The sequence below is a fragment of the Schistocerca serialis genome, chromosome 4 (genome assembly GCF_023864345.2).
Source record: "Schistocerca serialis cubense isolate TAMUIC-IGC-003099 chromosome 4, iqSchSeri2.2, whole genome shotgun sequence".
Taxonomy (NCBI): domain Eukaryota; kingdom Metazoa; phylum Arthropoda; class Insecta; order Orthoptera; family Acrididae; genus Schistocerca; species Schistocerca serialis.
This window is the reverse complement of record NC_064641.1, coordinates 264,540,311-264,555,970: the sequence shown is the minus strand read 5'-3', so window position 1 is coordinate 264,555,970 and position 15,660 is coordinate 264,540,311. Positions and strand designations below refer to the sequence as shown.

The 15,660-nt window shown below is 43.7% G+C and overlaps 1 protein-coding gene across 2 annotated transcripts in view; it reads right to left on the bottom strand.

The window, feature by feature from the left end:
• Positions 1-15,660, bottom strand: part of LOC126473771 (tetraspanin-9) — a 523,722-nt gene that overhangs the window by 293,561 nt on the left and 214,501 nt on the right. For both annotated transcript variants that reach the window (XM_050101035.1, XM_050101036.1), the window contains exon 2: positions 9,854-9,915. The gene's annotated coding sequence lies outside the window, so the exon portion shown is untranslated. The remainder of the gene's footprint in view (positions 1-9,853; positions 9,916-15,660) is intronic.

Here is a 15,660-nt window from a genome sequence, read left to right as displayed (position 1 = left end):
TTTTATTCCCAGAATACGAACAGGCAGGGCTAAGATCATATAGAACAATTGCATTTGCCAGTCGGGTACTCACAAAAAGCAGAAAAACTATTCAGTCACAGAGCTGGAAGCATTGGCCATTGTATGGGCCTTCCAACGTTTTCGATACTTCCTATTCGGAAGAAAAACAAAAGTATACACTGACCACAAAGCATTAGAATTTCCGTTATCCGCCAAACTAACTCATGGGAGGTTAGCCAGATGGATGTTAATACCACAAGAATTTGATTTCACTATTACACACATACCAGGACCAGCGAATGTATTAGCAGGTGCTTTATCACGATGTCCACAGGGTGCATCCAACAATATAGGTTTGGAAGCAGCAGAAGACCAGTTTACAATGTACTATATGAAACAAGTACCTTTCGAAAACTACGACAGCATTGAAAAACATAGGCAAAGAACAGGACAAGGATCCCGAAATACTACGAATCAAACACAAGTGGAGAAGTAAGGATTTTCCAGACATTCGACAGCACTATCTCACAAAAAACAATGTTTTACTTTTTTAGACGAAATGTTGCAACGAATGAATGGTTAATTTATATCCCGGATGAACTAATTAATAAGTACATACGGTATACACATTAAAGTAATGGCCACTTTGGACCAAAGAAATGCTTTTTAAAAATAAAACAAACAAGCCACTTTCCTAACATGGAAAGACGAATTAGAACAGTATTAGTCAAATGCAAAAAATGTATGAGGGCTAAACACGGCACTTTCCAAGCCAAGCCACCTATGTTTCCAATAATCCCTAAACGATTAAAACAAATAGCTGCAACAGATTTGATGGGGCCCCTCCCATGCACAAAAAATGGATATATTTTCATATTTGTCGTTTTGGAACTTACTACTAAATATGTTACCTTGACACCATTAAAACGGGCAACAGGTCTTACTATAAGTAAAGCATTTAGACAGGACTTTCTCAGACAAGTAGGTCGAGTGGAACGAATAATTTCGGATAATGGCCCACAATACAAATCAGTGCAATGGCAGAACACGTTAAAACAACACAAAATAAAACCCATCTACATACACTCCTGGAAATTGAAATAAGAACACCGTGAATTCATTGTCCCAGGAAGGGGAAACTTTATTGACACAGTCCTGGGGTCAGATACATCACATGATCACACTGACAGAACCACAGGCACATAGACACAGGCAACAGAGCATGCACAATGTCGGCACTAGTACAGCGTATATCCACCTTTCGCAGCAATGCAGGCTGCTATTCTCCCATGGAGACGATCGTAGAGATGCTAGATGTAGTCCTGTGGAACGGCTTGCCATGCCATTTCCACCTGGCGCCTCAGTTGGACGTGCAGACCGCGTGAGACGACGCTTCATCCAGTCCCAAACATGCTCAATGGGGGACAGATCCGGAGATCTTGCTGGCCAGGGTAGTTGACTTACACCTTCTAGAGCACGTTGGGTGGCACGGGATACATGCGGACGTGCATTGTCCTGTTGGAACAGCAAGTTCCCTTGCCGGTCTAGGAATGGTAGAACGATGGGTTCGATGACGGTTTGGATGTACCGTGCACTATTCAGTGTCCCCTCGACGATCACCAGTGGTGTACGGCCAGTGTAGGAGATCGCTCCCCACACCATGATGCCGGGTGTTGGCCCTGTGTGCCTCGGTCGTATGAAGTCCTGATTGTGGCGCTCACCTGCACGGCGCCAAACACGCATACGACCATCATTGGCACCAAGGCAGAAGCGACTCTCATCGCTGAAGACGACACGTCTCCATTCGTCCCTCCATTCACGCCTGTCGCGACACCAATGGAGGCGGGCTGCACGATGTTGGGGCGTGAGCGGAAGACGGCCTAACGGTGTGTGGGACCGTAGCCCAGCTTCATGGAGACGGTTGCGAATGGTCCTCGCCGATACCCCAGGAGCAACAGTGTCCCTAATTTGCTGGGAAGTGGCGGTGCGGTCCCCTACGGCACTGCGTAGGATCCTACGGTCTTGGCGTGCATCCGTGCGTCGCTGCGGTCCGGTCCCAGGTCGACGGGCACGTGCACCTTCCGCCGACCACTGGCGACAACATCGATGTACTGTGGAGACCTCACGCCCCACGTGTTGAGCAATTCGGCGGTACGTCCACCCGGCCTCCCGCATGCCCACTATACGCCCTCGCTCAAAGTCCGTCAACTGCACAGACGGTTCACGTCCACGCTGTCGCGGCATGCTACCAGTGTTAAAGACTGTGATGGAGCTCCGTATGCCACGGCAAACTGGCTGACACTGACGGCGGCGATGCACAAATGCTGCGCAGCTAGCGCCATTCGACGGCCAACACCGCGGTTCCTGGTGTGTCCGCTGTGCCGTGCGTGTGATCATTGCTTGTACAGCCCTCTCGCAGTGTCCTGAGCAAGTATGGTGGGTCTGACACACCGGTGTCAATGTGTTCTTTTTTCCATTTCCAGGAGTGTATATAAGTACAAACCTAGCGTAAATCCAGCAGAACGATCTATGAAGGACATAGCCACTTTATGCCGATTATATGCAGGCAAAAGACACAACACTTGGGATATATACCTTAAAGATTTTCAAGAAGTAATAAATGAAATGCCACATAGCACTATACTACTACCTCCAGTTACTGTACTTAAAAATACTGAACCCCCCAAACATAACCAGAGAAAATGTTAGATTTCCTATTGTACCACGTAGACAGCACAAACAAGTCATAGCAACAGCACTCTCCAAAATCAGAAAGGCAGCCATGAAAAGAAAAGAAAGAGGAGGTAGAACAGCAATTAAAAGAACATTCTCAGTAGGCCAGAAAGTATTTGTAAAAACACACCATCTCTCCAGCAAACAGAAACACAAAATACATAAGTTTTACACTGCATACAAAGGACCTGTCATAATTAGCCGAATTGCTCATGATAATGCTGTGGAATTAATGAACCCCAAAACAGGCAAAACCTTAGGATTTCACCATGTGAGCCATATCAAAAAGTTTGAAGATTAATTTTATTACTGGTAAATAATCAACACAATATTTCAAGATTATGTTGCAGAGAAGATCGTCAGGAGAAAGAAGAATGAAGAGAGAGGAAGATGAGAAAAAGAAAGTAGTTTCAATAAAAACAAAAACAAAAATAACACCAATATTACCATAGATTAAGGTGAAGGGATAAAGCGTAGATAGTCTAACAGCATGAAATACTAAAATGCTATACACCACAACACTGCACAAAAATAAAAAACGAATTTGAGGATTCTTGTAGATATTAAGACTCAAAACATCTTAGAATTGTAACATGGAAAGGGCGCCGAAATTTGTAAAGCTTTTAAGAAGGCGAAAAACAATGTAGGTACCAGACATATGTTAAATGATTATAAGTAAAACTTTTTGTAAGAACCATTGTAAAAACTCCAGCAAGGACGAGATGCAATGACCCACAAGTTGCAATGCGAGAGGTATCAAGAAAGGAAAGGACGTAATTAGCAACAAGGCAGAAGTGTTGAGAGAAGGGAAAGGACAACGAGACCAACAGAAGGCCCTTGTAGCCGAAGTGGACAGTAAATAAATCTGCTGCCAAGCTGAACCACAGGGTGGTGGAACCCTGCTGGGACAGAACACGGAACCACATAGTGGCGGGACCCTGCAGAGACACGACAGGACACCGAACGCCACAAGGGTCTCCGAACGCCCCGTCTCAGCAGAGTGAGCAAAAAACGGCCCAATGAGAAGACCGCTTGGGCAAGCCACCACTAGCAAAAAAATGTGTGTAAAAGTCACACTACTGCTATTAAACAGCACGCTGATCCACAAAACTGAAGAAAACTTCCACAAAGTAAAAATGACATGCCCAAACCATTTATCAAACTGTTACTAAGAGGAGAACTTCAAAGCAACTATAAATATTTCCATATCCTGCCCAGAGAAGAACCAAGAAGCAAGTAAGAAGCAGAGAAAAAGCAGGAAGAACAGAAGTTGAAGATTCGCAAGATTGAGACCAAGAAACAAGATGGGTGAAGAATAGACGACATACCTTCCCAAATCCCTATTCTATTGTAAACTAGTGGTCTGCAAAGTATTACAATGAAAAACGACCGCTTTCAGGGACACATAACGATGACTTTCACGCACACAAAACCAGTAAACCACGAGATTCTGCACTCACAGCTCCATTCCATTTGGGACCTCCACAACAGCAACACACACTTGCAAAGCCAACAAGGAACGACGAACGAAGCTCTACATCAAATACTTGCCCACATCCATCTCGCTCAAGTCAATCACCTTCTTGAAAAAAAAAAAAAAAAATATTCGCCAGCCTCATGCTTAAACATTAATAGGATTGTGTGAATGTGTGAAATCAAATTATGTGATGTGGGAATTGTGCAAAAGAAACGTGTGAAAAACTAAATAAGTTAAGCATACCAGACAGCTAATAAACTACAAAATAACAGTCATTGACTATGGACTTAAGTAAAAAATAGACTAACGATAAATATAAGTCATTAGTTCTGAAATGGACAGTATATCAAGAACAAAGTAAGGCATAATAAACACTAAAACTATATGCCACTTATTTTCTTCTCATAAAAATAAAAGAATAACTACATTTTACTTATTTTCTCCTTATAAAAACAAAGAATAAAAAATTATCTTTTTGGATGTTTTCCCTTTTTTTTAACATTTGTACCATTTGTTTGGATAATATCTCAATACTTGCCTATGTATATTTCTTTGTCAAAGCAATTCTTGGAAATAATTCTTATTTGTTAGCGTAACAATGTTGAAATGAGTGTCTAGAAACAAAAACATTTTACTTGTACATGATATTTAGAAAATGTGTTAGGAATAGATTTTACTTAATTGCTATATTTATAAAAACAATATTTCTAAGAAAATCGATGTGAAAGAGTCCTCACTTTCGATAACAAACTTCTTAAAAAACAAACTTCACAATTAAATAAAGAAAGAAAATAATTAAAAAATAATAATTATAATACAATAAAAATATTCTTCCCTTGTCAATACAAACATATTTTTGATAATAATGTGGAAGAATATAAAAATATAAATTAGTAATACAAACTACCATAGAATGGAATAATGTGGCTGAACAGTAGGCAACAAAATTTAGATAACGGAATAATTTTTGACTGGCTTAGACAACGATTCAATCATTGCCTAACTTCAGTACAAAAATTAAGTTCGAAGGGTGGTGATATGTAAGGTGTCAGGCAAATCCAACACCTTCCATGAAAACCCTGACATGATAAGCAAATCCAGTAGTATGTCACATAAATCGTGACATTAAATTAACCAAAGTAATACGAGTAACGAGTGAGCAAATGGATTACCACAGACTAACACAAGAATGCCTAAATGCATGTCATACCTTCCCACCGTGAGACAGACGCAGTTCCGAGGGGAGAAACGAGAACAGAAGCCGAGAGCAGAGCTGTGTTAAGCTAGAAGGCCCTACGATAAGGGACGGACACCCACGTCGCCACTAACCACTAGGACCACCCCCTAGCCCATGTTAAAAGTTAGGGCCCTCCAGAAGAACAGTATAGATCTTACAGTAACACTAAAAGGGCCACGCCAGCCGCAAGTTTTAGCGTGAGACTTTTTCGCGTCTCTGTTACGTTGCAAACTTTTAAAACATTGCCCCACCACGAAAAGTATAACGTTTCTCATTGGATAGACAGAATTTTTGTAGGCGGAGCTTAAGGTTAACATTGAGACCCTGATTGATCAGATGAAAACACAGCCAGATAGTTTTTTTTAAACCAACTTCGGTAAATTGTAGTAAGGAGAAGTTAGGAGGGAGTTGCTTCCGAGACAGCGAGGTGAGCAGAGCTATGCTGCCAGCCGCCCCCTGACGAACACCGACAAGGTAATGAACGCACGCGATGCCGCATAACAACGCATAAAGCTTCACTCAGAACTGAGGAAGTCTCACGTGTTACACCCCCTTTTTGCGTAATACTAGTGTCGATCGTCAATTAAAGCTCATGGTGTTCACATTTGCCACTTGAAGTAAAAATCTGAAACGCGAAGGTTTTTATGTTGTATAGTTATCGAGAAGCCACATCAGCCACTGCAATTTACGACAAGTTAGATAAGTAATTAAAGATAATTGAGGGTCACTGTAGACCATTTTGATAGTTTTCTCTTTTGCGAAACTTAATTTAAACCTAGATTATAGATGTGATATGGCATAGGTCATCCTTCGATCTATTGTAGAACTTGGAAACCCACTCAGGGAATATTCGTTCACATTTTTGTTGAACGCAGTCGGTTTTTATCATCCTGTATTAAAATATTTCCTTTTATCAATAGTGCAATTTATAAGCAATGTTTTGTGAGTAGAATAATATTTCCAATGGTAAACTTAACTGCTTTTTCGAAGTAATTTTACCAGCTAGCTAAAAATAGGAAAGCCTAGAACCCCTTCCACTAAATTTAGTTAGTATTAAGATTCTTTTACAGGGAGTGCAGTGGAGCTGACGCTGAAATCATTAAGTATTTGGTTATATCATCGCTAGTCTCACTGAACTCTTCTGAACTCTACATGTCATGTGTGGTCTGGCGTCTCCTTACCAGCAACAGGTCCCAGGTTCAAACTAGTCAATTCCCTAAAAAACACGCTCAGAGCGTCGTTGCGCGAAAGTGGCAGGGAGACACGATATAGAACAGAGAGATACCACGCAGAATGTTAGAGTATAATGATTGCTACGTGCACTACCATTGCTTCCAGGGTGTCTACTAAATTAACAGGTAATATTCCAAGACCCTGGTGGTTACCCTTTCCCCTTTTTTTAAAAAAAATTTGTAACACGCAATTCGACTAAACAAAATGGAAAAACAGTCCACATTTCTCCGAGGAAACATGAGATTTTCTCTATGGTGATCAGGCGGAAGACTCCGGAAGTGTGTTCAGGGCCGGAGTGCTGCAACCAATTTGGATTAATCCCTTTCTCTGCGCGTGGCAGTGATCCGCAAAGTATGTGGTGCAGCAAGAACGAATCAGACTCACTTCAAGCGAGTTCTGCTGCACCCTACACACCGTGCCGAAAGGAAAGTGGCATACGTCTTCTATGGAATTACCTATAAAAGAAATACCTGTCCTAACAACGTGCTACATAATTTTTCAGGCGAGCTTTAATAGTAAACAATCCCCATAAATCTTTGGTTGCTGAAGATTCTGTTTCTTTCCCTAGCTTTCAAGCTGTCGTAGCCGTTCAGTAGACTGGTTCTTGAAAGTGAGGCGTGCGTTGCATCTTGTGTGTCTACAGCTTTCAACACAACTCTGAGAACCTCAAAAACATTATTATGTTATCTGGGAAATCTTTAAACGGCAAATAATGATTTTTCAGCATCTTGACAGTGAAGAACTGGCATCCTGTACATGCCAGATGATATTCCTTATTGTGTAACTGTGTTGGGTATTATGAATGACAGTACATGAATCGTTATATCGTCTCAAAAATTATTTTCTTTTGACAATTTTGCTATCACAGCACAGAGATTTCGTACTTTGTCACGATAAACCATCTGCTAAAAAAAGCACTCCGTCGTCAGGCCACGAGTGGCCTACCGGGACCATCCGACCGCCGTGTCATCCTCAGTGGAGGATGCGGATAGGAGGAGCGTGGAGTCAGCACACCGCTCTCCCGGTCGCTATGATGGTATTCTGGACCGAAGCCGCTACTATTCGGTCGAGCAGCCCCTCAATTGGCATCACGAGGCTGAGTGCAACCCAAAAAATGGCAACGGCGCACGGCGGCCTGGATGGTCACGCACCCAAGTGGGCGCGTAACTTCGGTGATTTCACGGGAACCGGTGTAGCCACTGCGGCAAGGCCGTTGCCAAACCATCTGATAGTCACTTCAAAAATCATTTTTATTTCCATATTTCGACGATTCTATTTTTTATCTTTGAACAATTTTTGTTAACCAGATTGGTTGGAGTCCAGACAGCGAGTACAAATAATAAAAAAAAACTCGCAGCACATGAAGAATATGACTGGGTTGATCGCCGAAGTATTGCACGTAAAATAGAAGCAACAACTCGGCTGAATACCCAATAGACCACCATTAACCAATAGGGCCAGTTTAAGTGCCAAGCGAGACAAGCCGCCATTTTGTGCACCAAGGTGGGAGGGTAGCCCCAGTGCAAGACTTGTATACAGCGCAAATCACAATTAACAACGAAAATTGCCACGACTGAAAGTCTGCGAGGGGAAAGGGGGGATTGGGCAGGAGAGGGATGTGCTAGATTATAAGCCGACCGTGAGCAAAAATGTTCTCGAACAGGACTGGCCCTGTTAACCACGTCGAGGAAATCTGGGAGATCTAGTGACTGGTAGCTGTTGCACTGTGAGACAATACGAAATTTATCCGCAGTTACTGATTCTGAAGGTATTATCCAGAAAGAAAACAAATATTTACAATTATTGCAGAAATTTAGAAATTTCGTATATTGACACAGAGTGGGAAAAAAGTGCAGATTAATCGGCCAAAAGTAGATAAACAAGGGCTCTTATCTGTAGTTGTTAGTACGATGCACATTCCCACCCACATATTCTGTTACAAAACACGATAGGAACTTCCGCACGATTGACCTGTAATAAAAAGACATTACTCGTCAGTTATTAAAACCCTTTTCTCAGATCGATGCGCTGCGCAACAACACTAGGGAACACATGTTTAGTCATAATGCCTGCCTCCTAGAGGCATCTCCTCTTGTCCATTAGAAAACAGCCCAATTCTATGGCGACGCAGCAGTCAGGAATGGATTACTACAGCAATTATTTAATTACTCGCTGGCAAGTGATCCGACTTCTTTCAGCACGTTTATTCTACATCTTCTAACGGCTGCAAGTTACAATATTAAGAAAGCTCGCCGAACCGTATCTGCTCAAAGATATCTCTTTCAAGAAGAAGGTCATAAGTGATATGTTGCAAGGTGTACGTGCATGGACTGTTCCGATTTAAGGTCCAATAGGTCGTGGATTGGAAACAACAGTGAAAATCTGATGAAGCTTTGCACAGATGTCTTGGGCAGTGTCTCTAGTATACTTGTTGATCACGTCATGTCTCTTTTCAGTTCAGAGCACACAGTGAGTATGTGAAGATGCCTAGACTAATAAATAGTGTCTCGAGCCAAGTATGAGTACAGGCCGCGAGGTTTCGCCTGATTTCATGCAACCGCACGTAACTTCCCTGTCATGCATGCCCTCCTCCATGACGATTCTCGGCCGCATACTGCAGGGGCAATGAGGAGGCCGCTACAGCGTTTTCGATGGGAAGTGTTTGATCACCCACCATGCAGCCCGGACTTGAGTCCCTCTGATGTTCATCTTTGCTCACATTAACCGCTGGCTATAAAAACAACTTTTTGGCACACACACGACGAACTGCAAGACAGAGTAGAGAAATGGCGAAAAGCACAGGGGACTGTCTTCTACGACAAGAATATTGGAAAGTTGGAACAACCTTACGACAAAGTTGGAGAGGCGACTATGTAGAGAAGTAGGTGGAAGGTGTAGCAAACTGTTGCAAATAAAACATTTTTGATTTTCACTGTGGTTTCCATTTCACAACCGATCGGGCCTTTCTTTCCGAATAGTTCTCGTATAAGGAACTTACTTGCGAAATGCCGCACAGTGTTTTAGTTGTTACAAAGGGCTACATAGTGTTGGAGAACTACCTTCATTATTTCTATATTTGAAAATCAATAAGTGTCTGCACGGAATTTCACTAGCGCATTGAAAGACAAAACGCTTTTTATTGTTGTACAATAACGTTGAGAAATGTCACCAACCTTAGGTGTTCGCTGGGCGAGCTGCGTCTCCTGTGCTTGCTACGGCCAAGTCCTCACTGTCTCTGAAACAAAGTGAAAGCTGCAATTAGGCAGGTGAGAGTGCGAACCCATCTATGTAATTAGTAGTTAATGGCTGAAAGATGGAACCCCAACCCCCTTCCTCCTTGAGTGCAAGCGTTCCTAAGATGTGCATCCAAGACATTAGGCGACTGAGGAACATTCCATGGGAATGTAGGGGCTTGCATCTGCACTTCTCTTTTATTCGGATGTCCCGAATACTAATATTTTCCCTCTTACAGTAAACGGTTAGTTAAAAAACTATTGATAAAAATACTTTCCCCGGTACCAAGTTAGGCCGGTCGGTGTGGCCGTGCTGTTCTAGGCGTTTCAGTCTGGAACCGCGTGACCGCTACGGTCGCAGGTTCGAATCCTGCCTCGGGCATGTCCTTAGGTTAATTAGGTTGAAGTAGTTCTAAGTTCTAGGGGACTGATGACCACAGATGTTAAGTCCCATAGTGCTCAGAGCCATTTGGTAGCAAGTTACTCAGAATGGAAGGAGGTTGAGGCGATAGCTGTTGACTTCAGCTTGAGTGCGAGATTCTAGTTTAAATACTATACTACTGCACAACACACAGCGATAAGTAGGGACGACTGTACGTCAGATGGTAAGGGCGGATAATGGGTATCCACCGAGGTACTTTTCAAGTTCCATCACCAATCGCCATTTTCTTTCTGCATTACAAGCAATGCAAACAGAACATTTCTGTTTACGTAATCAGCACTGTAAAAATTATTTTGGACTAAACTTAGCCGAGCGGTCTAAGGCGCTGCAGTCATGGACTGTGCGGCTGGTGCCGGCGGAGGTTCGAGTCCTCCCGCGGGCATGGGTGTGTGTGAGTGTGAGTGTGTGTGTGTGTGTGTGTGTGTGTGTGTGTGTGTGTCTCCTTAGGATAATTTAGGTTAAGTAGTGTGTAAGCTTAGGGACTGATGACCTTAGCAGTTAAGTCCCATAAGATTTCACACATATTTGAACATTTTTTTGGACTAAACTGACTGATACAATGAAAGCGCACATTGAACTCAGACTCAAACATAGATTCTTCTCTTTCCCGGGCAGTGCTCTACCAAGTCACGTCGTCTTTGTCACCGCAAGTTCTACCAGTACATCTCTTCTACTTTTTTTTTCGATCAGGAATATTTCATATCTTCACCTTAGATGCCAAAGTACTGTCCGGACTAAAATCACTAACTGTAGCGGGGTGTGCGTCGGATCACCTGGAAGGCCCGTCAGTACTTCATTTAACCCTCGCGTAAGTCGTCAAAATAGAATATTTTTAACGATCAGTATTGCCGAAAGATCAACCGAACTACAAGTAGCGAATGTATTTGTACTAATATTTGTGGAAAATATCTTGCAGAGAGATATTTATTGTAACTCCGCGCAGTATTCAGAGTATCTGGATGAGATGAAAGTACCCAGGAAGGTTGCGTGAGTGGCGACAAAGGGCCTAAAATACTTCATCAGCCGTGGAGTGTTGGGTGCCAATGCTTCAATGTGAAGCCTTCGAGATGGTGATTGTGATAAGCAGCTGCTTCTTTACCATGTATACTTACGGACTGATGCAATTGCTTCTGCGCCAGGACAAAGTTTTTATTGATTTATGAACTGAATCGGAATTAACTGATGTATCTCATGTCTGCTAGAGAAACACGAGAAGCAGTAAATGTAAAGTGTGTTTTCGGAATACATTAGCCTGAGTTACAGCATCCATATTCTGAGCAGTTCGTTACTTGCTTACTTTATTACGTAACTTCTGTTGCTTCATTTGGTTATGTGGCATCTCATTGTATCATTAACGTTGATTTTGAGAGCTGCCAAGATATATGGACCTAAGTACAAAATTTGTACATCCGAAAATATGATTAACCAACATTATAACAAAATAAAAATTTCATGTAACTTTCGCAGTAGTGTGAAGATGGCAATCTAGGCGAAACGGATGCATCACAATAAATACATTTTTAAACTACTTAAGCAGAAATCTGAATTTTTGTTACATGATGTGTCAGAGATATTTTTTACAGTGCGGGCCCACCGGATCGTAAATAAAGTATCTGTTACTCTCTCGTAATGAATAGGATTCAAATGAAATCATGTTTCATTCTCACATCGACGCCAGCGTACCTCCTGCCTTCCAGAACTCCGTTCTCCTTTTCAGACGTAACGCGGTGAAAAATGCTCGGAATATCGGAGGAAGCGCTGCCACGCCTCGTGGTCTGGTAATGAAAGAAAATTGCCCGCTCTCCTGTGAAGTGAAGAACGCAGGGTGCCCTGAAAAGGGACCAATAGAAAACGACAGAGGGGAGCGCTCGTTCGCTCACCGTCTCTCAAACCCCCCACCCCGCCCCTTTTCCCCTCTTCAATTACGGTGACCGGGAGCGAGCGTGGCCCTGGGGAGGGCGGCCAATATATCTGTGTTTATCGCGTGCTGGAGGCTCCAGCACAGCTGCGTGGTGCGGTCTGCCGGAGAGACGGCGTGGCGCCGGCTCAGGGCCGTCGTATTTCACGGCCTGCCACACAACTTCGTAGTCGCGTCCGTCATCTCTCGACACGGAGACTTGAGATCAGAATGACAAAATTCTCTCTGTAGTACCACCGCAGTTGTTACCATAAACATCAGCGTCGCCATGCACTGCACACACAATACAACAAGACACTTCTCGCGTGCGGCTGATGGGAGTGAAAACACGTCGGGGGTCGCCGCCTTACACAAGGCGGGTTGGGGTTGTATTTGTGGGGGATGCAGCCCGGCTGCCTTGCAGGCTAAACAGCATCCTGAAGCCAACGCTGAAATCACAAATGCCTACTACGAGCGTCATTCAATAATTAAACCGACAAGTACGTGGACAGTGAAAACAGCATATCAAATCAACGTAACCTCTAACGAAACTCTGCTCATCCTATTGTATTATGAGCTTTCTTGTCGTTTCAGTCGGATATTACAAACTTTGATCTCTAAGCTAGTGTTGTGGCTTTTTTTATAACTCTTCGTTGCTGTTGAACTTCATGGTAAACAAGAAGTCTTTCATTGTACTGAACAGCTAAAAATGCGGAGGAACATTATCAGCGATGTATGGAGGATGAGGTAGGAGCTCCCAACTCACTTTGTTAAAACATTTCCAGCGTCAGTTGTGCCTTATGAGACCGAATGTTGCCTTGAAGGAGAAACAGGCCTTTCTTCTGCCATCCCCAACATCTCCTCTTCAACGTGGGCTTAACTTTGTTCTCTATAGTGCCTGATTAGTAGAGGCTGTTGATAGTGAGTTGATGCTCCAAAAAATCGCAGAAAACCGATGTATGTGTACTCCACATGATGTTTAACACGATCTTACCAGCCAACGATAAAGAAAGGAAAGGGGTCCCCAGTATGGTGGCTCCCTTTCTTAAAAGTAATGTTTGAATTTATTTGAAAGTTAATTGATATCATCAGATCCCTAGCGCTAAATTCAGTAATGATAGCCGGCCGCAGTGGCCAAGCGGTTCTAGGCTCTTCAGTCCGGAACCGCGCGACTGCTACGGTCGTAGGTTCGAATCCTGCCTCGAGCATGGATGTGTGTGATGTACTTAGGTTAGTAAGGTGTAAGTAGTTCTAAGTTCTAGGGGACTGATTACCACAGATGTGAAGTCCCATAGTGCTCAGAGCCATTTTTATCAGTAATGATTTAGTTATTACACTACTGTTTGTAAAAAGTGTAACACTCAGAAGCAATGGTCTATGACATGCCACGATAAGAGGATATGAAGAACAGGCGAACCATAATAAGTGATTCAAATGGCAGAGGGTGGCATGCACGCAGGCCCAACACCGTCCTGTTTTGTGTGACCGGACAGGTGAGTGTTACGCAACGCTCACTCGTTGCCGAGCCGTCATACGAAGTGGAAACGCGTAACAAAGTGCCGCTACGCCTAGCCGACACCACAAGGTGGAATATCGGCACGTGAGTGCGTTCGAACGGGGCAGAATGATTGATCTCTGGCAGGCGAGTCTGTCGTTCCGTGACATTGCGGTTTGTAGGGGCACGCCGCTTCAACAGTGAGATGTGTGTGGAGCCAGTGGAGAGAAGAAGGCAGTGGATGACACAGTGTGACCACCACGCGAGCGGGACGGGCAGAACAGCTTCGTCCATAGTGTTTGCGCGACGTTTGAGCACTGCAACGGGCCTGGCTATGTCTGCGTCAACGGTTCGACGCCGTCTTATTTGCGCTGGGCTGGTGACACGCGTGCCATTGCGTCGGCATGCACTGACTAGAAGCCACGAACGCCGTAGACTCCAACGGGCACGTGAACGCCGACATTGGCATACTGAGTGACGAAATGCAGTGCATTCAGATGATGATGCTTCAGCCTGTCCTGCAGTGATGGTCGTATACGCGTTCGACGACGCCTTGGTGGACGCAATTGAGCAGGCTGTATTGTTGAGCGGCATAGAAAACAAACACCAAGTGTGATGGTTTGGGGCGCCATTCCCTATAGCACGCAATATCGCCTCCTACGTCTTGAGGGTAATGTGAGCAGCTACCGCTACACGAGGGAGGTTTTACAGCCCGAGGCACTGTCCCTCCTGCAAGCCGCTCCACGTGCATAATACCGGGTGATCAAAAAGTCAATATAAATTTGAAAACTGAATAAATCACGGAATAATGTAGATACAGAGGTACAAATTGACACACATGCTTGGAATGACATGGGGTTTTATTAGCACAGAAAAAACACAAAGTATTGCTAGACGCGTGAAAGATCTCTTGCGCGCGTCGTTTGGTGATGATCGTGTTCTCAGCCGCCACTTTCGTCATGCTTGGTTTCCCAGGTCCCCAGACCTCAGTCAGTGCGATTATTGGCTTTGGGGTTACCTGAAGTCCCAAGTGTATCGTGATCGACCGACATGCTGAAAGACAACACCCGACGCCGATGCCTCACCATAACTCTGGACATGCTTTACAGTGCTGTTCACAACATTATTCCTCGACTACAGCTATTGTTGAGGAATGATGGTGGACATATTGAGCATTTCCTGTAAAGAACATCATCTTTGCTTTTTCTTACTTTGTTATGCTAATTATTGCTATTCTGATCAGATGAAACGCCATCTGTAGGATATTTTTTGAACGTTTGTATTTTTTTTTTTTTTGGTTCTAATAAAACCCTATGTCATTCCAAGCATGTATGTCAATTTGTACCTCTCTATCTACATTATTCCGTGATTTATTCAGTTTTCAAATTTATACTGACTTTTTGATCACCCGGTATTTCAGCAGGTTTACACCTAACTGCTTGCGACGAGGAATGTGCAAACCGCCTTCGAGTAACGACGGGTACTACTGCTTTCTGTGTATGCCATTTCGCCTGACATGTCACCCCTCTAACATGTCTGAGATGTGGTCGGTCGGCAATTTGTTTATTCAGGTCCTCCTGCAGCTACACTCGATGTTTTGTGGACGCGACGAGAAACCGCGTGGCAGAATATTCCCCAGCAGCATATTCAGGAGTTCTTTGATCCCCTGCCACGACGTCTACCGGTTTTGATGCAGAATGCGGTGGCGCTACTCCGTAATGGGCTGTCACAGTCACAGTACACGTACAGGTCTGCAATGCTTATTTGTGTAGTGTCATGTCCCTAGTCGGTGGAATAAATTTCATTATGATCACATTGCTCGGTCTTGGTGGTTCATTCTTTCCAAACAGTAATTGTATATGCTTGCGAAGTCTTTCGCGACAAAGTCCTTGGAAAAAAGTTTTCAGTGAACT